General features: G+C 38.3%; 1 pseudogene; it reads right to left on the bottom strand.

Annotated features, from left to right (window-relative positions):
* Positions 1 to 4846: 4846 nt before the first annotated feature.
* LOC122089655 lies at positions 4847 to 6576 on the bottom strand (annotated as a pseudogene).
* Between the last annotated feature and the right edge of the window lie 1020 nt (positions 6577 to 7596).

Below are 7596 nucleotides of genomic sequence, written 5' to 3'. Positions count from 1 at the left end.
CAAGAGTGAAGGTATTCAATTCTATAGTGGCAGTCGTGTTTCTAGAGAAGAGACCAGCAACATATATTGCCTTAAGCCTCTCAAGCCGCAATATTGTTACTACACAAGACTTTACGTATGTATTTCCTTATTAAATCCAAAATCAAAAGGGCAAAGTGTATTTGTGCTTATTAGGTAGGCAATTGTGCTCAATTTGACTATGTAGCTCTTCCCTCATCAAACTAATGGAGCGCAATTTGCGCCTGATGTTTCCAACCCTTCTACAGAACTTGTACTCGAGAGCCTAGAAGTTTGTCTTGATTTAGCGCTATACCAAAAGGTTTCATAGTGTTCCAAAAGTTGGTAGTAAAGGTTATGTGTAAATGAAGTAGCATCTTTAAGAGTCAATAGTACTTGAATCTCTATTGACAAGATTATCGACCGAAGAGCAATAACTTATACTAGGTAGGATAAGATTCCTCTCCATGGAGCCTGGGATTAGAGAGTAATCCTATGACTAGGGTAACGTAGGGACGTGTGCTCGAGTCCTCTCAACCCTAGGATCACTTTTTGGTCCCTAGGCTCTATGAAGAGGAGCCAAATCCCTATTAGGTATCCATCACATTAATATATGTAGATGACCCGAAATGCTTTGAAGAAACAAAAAGCCGATGAACATGAAAGCCATTCAAGTGGAGTAGTTGCATACTAGTAGTACAAGCTTGACCGGTGGGTTTCCCTTTATCAACAAGCAAGAGCAATTAAATCCCTGATGCAATGACAATTTCAGTATTATCATGCCGAATTCGTTAGGGCAGATCTGATCTCGACCCTCCATTTAAGTTTGAGGGCATAAAAATGGGGCATAGCTTCTCTAAGCTTGACCTTGAACCTAGAATGAACCTTAAAGTAGGTTCTTAATGATGGTTACTATCTCTTCCTTATTGTATATCGTATCTTACCAATTAAACAGGTTTTTAATCATTTTTACTATGTATAAGAATGAGCCTTGACTTCAAATCTATAATGGATGTCTGCATTTTAAGCATGGTTAATAATTTTAATCGGATTTTCATTCATTGTTACTACAATATCGAAGCATATATATGGCAATTTTGGTTTTTATTTATTTATTTTTTTTTATGATATATGGTGAACTCAATTTAGACTCTTATTTTTTTCTGGTTGAACTCAATTTTGACTTGGCAAGTACAAGTAAATGGTCTAGGGAATTAAGACATCTGGACAAATCTCGGGATCCAGCTCCTTTCCGTAGAGTCCTGGACCAGAGAATGATCAAGATTGAGAGAATCCGGGCATGCGACGAAGAATCCTATCTCAATTCTCTTTAGGGATATTCTATCTTTGACTCTTTCCTCCTTGATGAAAACAGACAGCCATAACCGTAATCTACTTAGGGTTACTACATGAAACAGACAACTCAACATCCCTGAAGACCTTTCAAGTGTAATCATAGGCTAGCTACATGCACACATTCTTTTTTAATTTCATGGTGTTAACAATTTTTTTTTTTTCCTGAATTCTAGACATCAAAGTACCAACATTTCTGCAGAGTACTTGACTGTGATGTGGTTCTTGGAAAGGTTTAGAGTTTGGGATTTGACCATGATGTGAGTCTTAGAAAATAAAAAAAATTGGTCCATCTTTTCTTTTTTAGTCTCATCAGCGGACCCTGTTTCTCAAAGAAACATTTCAAGGTCCTTAACAAATAAAAAATAATTATTGGGCCCTCCACTATCAACATCCTTCCAGAATAGTAGAATTGTTCAAACCATCAAGGTACTTAATGACATGTGGACTGTGAGAGAAAGAAGGCTATGGGCGACCTATGAAGAATTGATATAGGCTCATTTCTTCTTGCCTTAGTTTGATTGTTAAAAATGATATTTTTTTCATTTTTTTCAATTTAAATAAGATGATAGATACGTAAATCGATCATGTTGATATTGTTTCACCTCCATGTAATAATTGGCTTATGTATCTATATTTCACTTTAAAATTCAATTTTTTTTTTCTAATTTCTTGGCAATCAAACTAAGCTTTTGGGTCGATCCTCTCTTGTTTGAATTCTTTTTCTTTTCGAAGGCATGTTCCAATAGTGCTAGTTTGTCTCGGAGTGCTTATGTTTCATGGGAGGTATGGGGAATTGGTCCAGAATAGATTTCTTTCTAACCAAACAAATTTTGATATACCACGTACTCGATGTGCCTTGGGCCAGATCTTGATCCGGGAATTTACTGTAATGGCCCACGTTGATTTGTTTTTTGGATAAGGTGAACTGAATTTCTGACCGGCCTCTCAAGGTTCACCATCGTGGCCTCCATTTGTTTATCCGTTTGACATCTCTACTAGAACATATGTTTGGGGGCTGGCGGATTCAAATCAATTCAATTTCAGGTACCCTAAAGAAAAGGGAAAAAAAGCCTTGGATCTCCAAAAGCCATATCCAATTCAACCTCAAGGTACCTAATGAAGAGAAAAAATGGATGCTAGAAAAAAGGGGAGGGGGGTGTTCTGGATTGAAAGTGGAGAAGGAAATGATCTTCTAAAATTATAATGATATCAGACTAAAGTCGAACCTTGAGTTGTTGGTCCTTGTCGAAAAAACAAAAGTGGTGAAATTCAAAGAAAACATCATTAACATTGACAAAAAAGCTGAAGATTGAGGGAATAACAGAAGTATCAGTGTGTGAGATATTAAGTCACTTCCCATTACCCACGTGTACGTAGTTGATCTAGACCAGTGTAGGTATCAGAGGAGGAGAGAGGTTGAAGGTCGGGGTGACATGGTTAGTTGCTCTAGTGTTAGGAAACCATATGTAGGGTTGTGTAGAGGACATGTGGGAATATGGGGTGGGGGAGGGAGAAGTGTAGATGGTTGAAATCATAGACCAATGATGAGAAGTATCAGCAAATTGGCTAATTTGGGTAAGTTGGGCTTGATACGGATCAATCTCACCCAAGTCTAAAGGGCAAATCCTTTTTTCCTAAGAAGATGAATTTATTACAAGAATAGAGGCAAAAAATAAATAAATAAATGCAGTCACAAAACAAACCAAAAAACCACAAAAAGAGCTCCCACCTTCAGCATGGCATCAGCAGGAAGTCCAACTGCATACTAAAGGGCAAACGCAAACCCTTACCCCAGCACAAGGTTCGCTTTATCCACCTGGTAGGAATTAGGCAGTCACCTTGATGTTCATTTCTAGGTGACTCACCCAGGGAACCTTTTTTGTCTTACATTTCATTTTGAAACTTATAGGATAGATGTTGTAGAAAATGAGAACCTAAAAAAGATACAAAAAAGAATGGAATATTCAAATAAACGATCATACAATCGCACACAAGGATTTATATGATTCGACTATAATTCCTAAGTTCACATTTTTTTCTCTATTTTGCTTAAGCTCAATGTTAGATCCGCACAACACAGAGATTTAACAAGGTTCACACACTGGTGTGGTGTGCAACATCCTCGGGCAAAGAAGAAAATGTTTCACTATGTAGAAGAGATATTACACCCAAACAGCGGCGAGAAAACTCGTCCTGAAACCCTAGCTCGAAAAACCCCCAAATTACAATGACTTGCTCAACAAGACGATAGAACATTATATATTCCAAGTCGCGGGTCGATCCATCGGGTCGCGGTCGATCAGCCCAACGCTTTTGCCTCCATCACAGATCTTAGAAAACTTCCCATTCAGGTCGCCACCAAAATATGTCGGAGCGGGTCATTCTTCAAAACGGGTTAAGAATTCGAGACAAAATTTAGCATTCAACAATGAGATACAATTAAGAATGAATAAAAGAATTACAATGATACAAAACAAGGGCTAGATAAAATGCCCACCGACCTAGCCACAGCCAGTCTCCCAATCACATTTCCTACGTTCACTATGATCATAATGAGATTTGCTTCACTATCAATTTCAAGAAACAACCCCGGTCGAACCCTGCCCCACTGGAGCTTGGAGTCTGCAGGCAGTGTAGTGGAGAAATTCAGGTGGAAACATTTCTTTGGCCCCCTTCCGAAATGCAGGTAGGGTAGAGCTTGACAGAGGGTTCAAGAATAAGGTAGGGTCTTGCCCTTAAGATTCAGATAAGAAAAGGGTCCAAAACCTTTGGATAATAGAGTTACAGTCGCCTCATCTTTCCACCTCTCAGATTCATAACAGAGAAAGGACCCTAGCTACAAATATATGGCAAAAACATGCACATGTAATTTACCGAAATACCCAAATGCGAGCAATGGAATACTAGACATCATACCCCCAACATGTGAGCTATTCCATTTACCACATGGTAAGGAAATAAGACCTCATGGTAGAAAGAAAGTTCATACTTTTTTTTTTTGGTTAAGGTCAGCAAAGAATATATTAGAAAAAAGAATGAGAATAATACAAAGAAATCCAAAACAGACAAATCTGAACAAATTTATTGTAATTTATCCTTCTTTTTTCAGTTAAGAGATCATTTATACTGAAAAAAAAAATGATACAACACACTGAACATGTCCGGACACTCAAAAGACTATAATCACGCTAGGCCCTCTCACCTTCAACATTGCCATCAGGGAGTACTGACTCACCCGCTAACACAAAAACAGAAAAAACACATCATTGTTGATACTCTAAAACGAGGCAGCATCGTGAGCCAACTCTTCTTGCATAGGAGGCAAAACAACCATCATAGACGAGATTGTAACTTATCTATCCACATTTCATTAAAATAAAAATGAAAGGTTTCAAAATTACAGAGAAAAGAAACAAAAAGACATCAGATTGTCCTCATCTTGCTTACTTTCTTGAGTAACTAGTATCTATGAAATTACAACAATAATTAGATGTTAAAGAGGATAAGGTTGATGCACGGTGATATAGCAGCCGTGGCAATATGGCTTCTGTGATTCGGTTGGGGTCCTAATTGTAGGAGCCGAACTGAAATTAAATGCATATTTGGGTTGTTTATTAGGAAGATATAGACCACAAAAATGGTTATAACTGTTCTCATCAAATTTGTTAAATACATAAGTCTCTATGGCTTTTCCAGGCCTTTTCGGAGTGCCACCCTTCACATGTTGAATCAGATTTGAATTGTAAGTCCCTGCATTTTCTGTAGATGCTCCACTGCCTCCTTGGGTTGGCCAACCACTCTCCGATACAACAATCTCGACCGTGGATGCTCCGAGCTTCTCAAGAGCTGAATACAAAGCATCCACCATGGAATCGAAAAGGTTTCGATATCCAAGCTTACCATCTTGTACCACAACTGACTGAGATTTAAACAAAGCATAGGAAAGACTGATGCCTTCTTGGTCTGCACTGTAACTGAAGTAGGGATTTACATTTGCTAGTAGTGGTGACCCTTTTTGGACAAGGAAGTCAATAATAGGGTTTTATAGGATCTTGCATCGTCCCTGAATGAACCATTACAGGGAGGGTTGGTGGTTCCAAGGATTTGGGTACTAACAATTGTGGACACGTTAATTTGTTTCTCTAGGCCTTGTGATGCAAGTGTGTAATAAATATTTTGCATTGCAGGGAGAACAAACTGGGCATTGCTATTAGAAATGGGATTTACTTCATTTCCAACAACAATATATCGGAATCTAACACTAGGGTAGTAGGACCCAATCAATTACAATGGACATATCGTTACTTGCTATGCCTTCTAGGTCATATTCTAAAATACCCAAGACGAGTTCAATGTCGGTGTCTTGGAGGGCCTGGAGAATTGCTTGGTTTGGACCAAAGAGTCTCATCCTTGAGATGTTTTGTGATTTGTAGAGATCCACAACTTCTTGTGGAGATGGTAAATTGTCACCAGACATTCCACAACAAACACCTGATTGTGCCTCTGCAATTTTAGATTGTAAAATGATTAGTTGATTATTGATTGGGACTACAAATGCAGCTTTAGAAGCATGAAATGACCATCATACTCTCTCTCTCTCTCCATACAGACACACAAATCAGATGCAAATAGAAGTGTATGGACATTCCGAATCCAAGCTAGGAGATGCAAGGGAGCATTATGGAACCCTTAATCACGTATGTGTATGTGAATCTTTTCCCCCCCTTCTGGTCTATGAAGATACCACTGTGCTGAGATAAAATTTCTCCAAGAAAATGGATATCTCCCGAAATATTTTTTTCCTCTCCACTCGGACCAATAGACCTACTTGGCCTTCTATTTGAAGTGATTCATGTATCTACTCTAATAAATACTATTGTTCGGTACTATTATGGAAGAAGAAGATCGGGTAAGATGTGCACTAATTCATGAGTGAAAAAATAATGAATCTACTTTCATCGATGCTAAGAGATGCAAGAGAGCATGGAACCCTTAACCATTTATGTTTGTGTGTGTTTGAGAGAGAGAGAGAGAGAGAGACCTGTTCTGTTTAGGCAGGCCAGTAGCAGCCCAACAATAAGTAGCAGTGGATCCATTTCTATATGAGGATTGTTCTTCCTTCGTGCGTATGAAGAAGAGGAAGAAAAACTCGAACTCTACGGATGAATCTCAACAAGTCATTGTAGTGAACCTTATACAGGGAGAGATGGAGCAAAGATAAGCGTTTCCGGTTGCCTTTAGACACTTTTTTGGTGAAGTCTTCATTCCAGCTTTGGCCCAAATATGAGAAGTCGAGATAAGTAACTGATGGCCGATGGAGACCCGGCTTTCAGTCGCACTCAATTTAGGGTGTGGGGACTCGATTTGGCTCGTCTTCAATTCTTGGTCCTCCAATTCATGCCCAATTATTTCCCTGTGCGAATTGGGTATATTTCAAAATAGAAAGGTTGTGGAAGTTCTTTGAAATTCAAAACTATTTAAATCCTTTAAATGTCCTAGACTTTCAAAACCGTTGAATTTTGACATCGTACAAATGTCGCGCAAATAAAGAATACTGGATAAGAATTGAATGATTAAGAATTAAAGAGGAGTCGGATCTGTGAGGACCAGCTCTTGAATGGTGTTAGTTAGATGAATTAAGTTGGCGGATAACATTCTTTCTTTTGTTTATATAATTGATAATGGATAGTGAACCCAATTTAGACTAGGCAAGCGTTGAAGTAAATATAGGAGACCATCGTCAGTGATCGAGGGAATTAAGACATCTTGCCAATCTATTTAGGGAATCTATCTATGACTGTTTCCCCTTAGCTGAAACAGACAGCTACGATCGATCATGTAACAGTAGCCTATTGGGATTACTCAACGACATAGACAATTCAACAACCAAAGTTAAGATCCAAAGACTTTTCAATTCTTATCAAATGCTAGTTAGATCCACACATGTTTTTTTTTTTTTTTTTTTTTTTTTTTTTGGTCAGCACACGTTATTTTAATCGCATGGTGGCTCTGATTCAATTTTTTTTTTTTTTTTTTCTCTGCAGAGTTCTTGGCTGTAAGTGGGTCTTTGAAAGCTTTAGACCTGGGGTGCATCTCTTCCCTGTCTTATTGCCTGAATTTCTCAGGAGACCCTGTTTCTCAATGAAATATCTCACCAGTTATAGGGTCCTCCACTTCCAACTTCCTTCCAGTATATTAGAATTCTATAGGTTATGAAGAATATTAAATTGGTCGGGCTTTAAT

The sequence above is a fragment of the Macadamia integrifolia genome, chromosome 9, assembly GCF_013358625.1.
Source record: "Macadamia integrifolia cultivar HAES 741 chromosome 9, SCU_Mint_v3, whole genome shotgun sequence".
NCBI lineage: Eukaryota > Viridiplantae > Streptophyta > Magnoliopsida > Proteales > Proteaceae > Macadamia > Macadamia integrifolia.
Note: the sequence above shows the minus strand (reverse complement) of the source record. Positions and strands in the feature narration are given on the sequence as shown.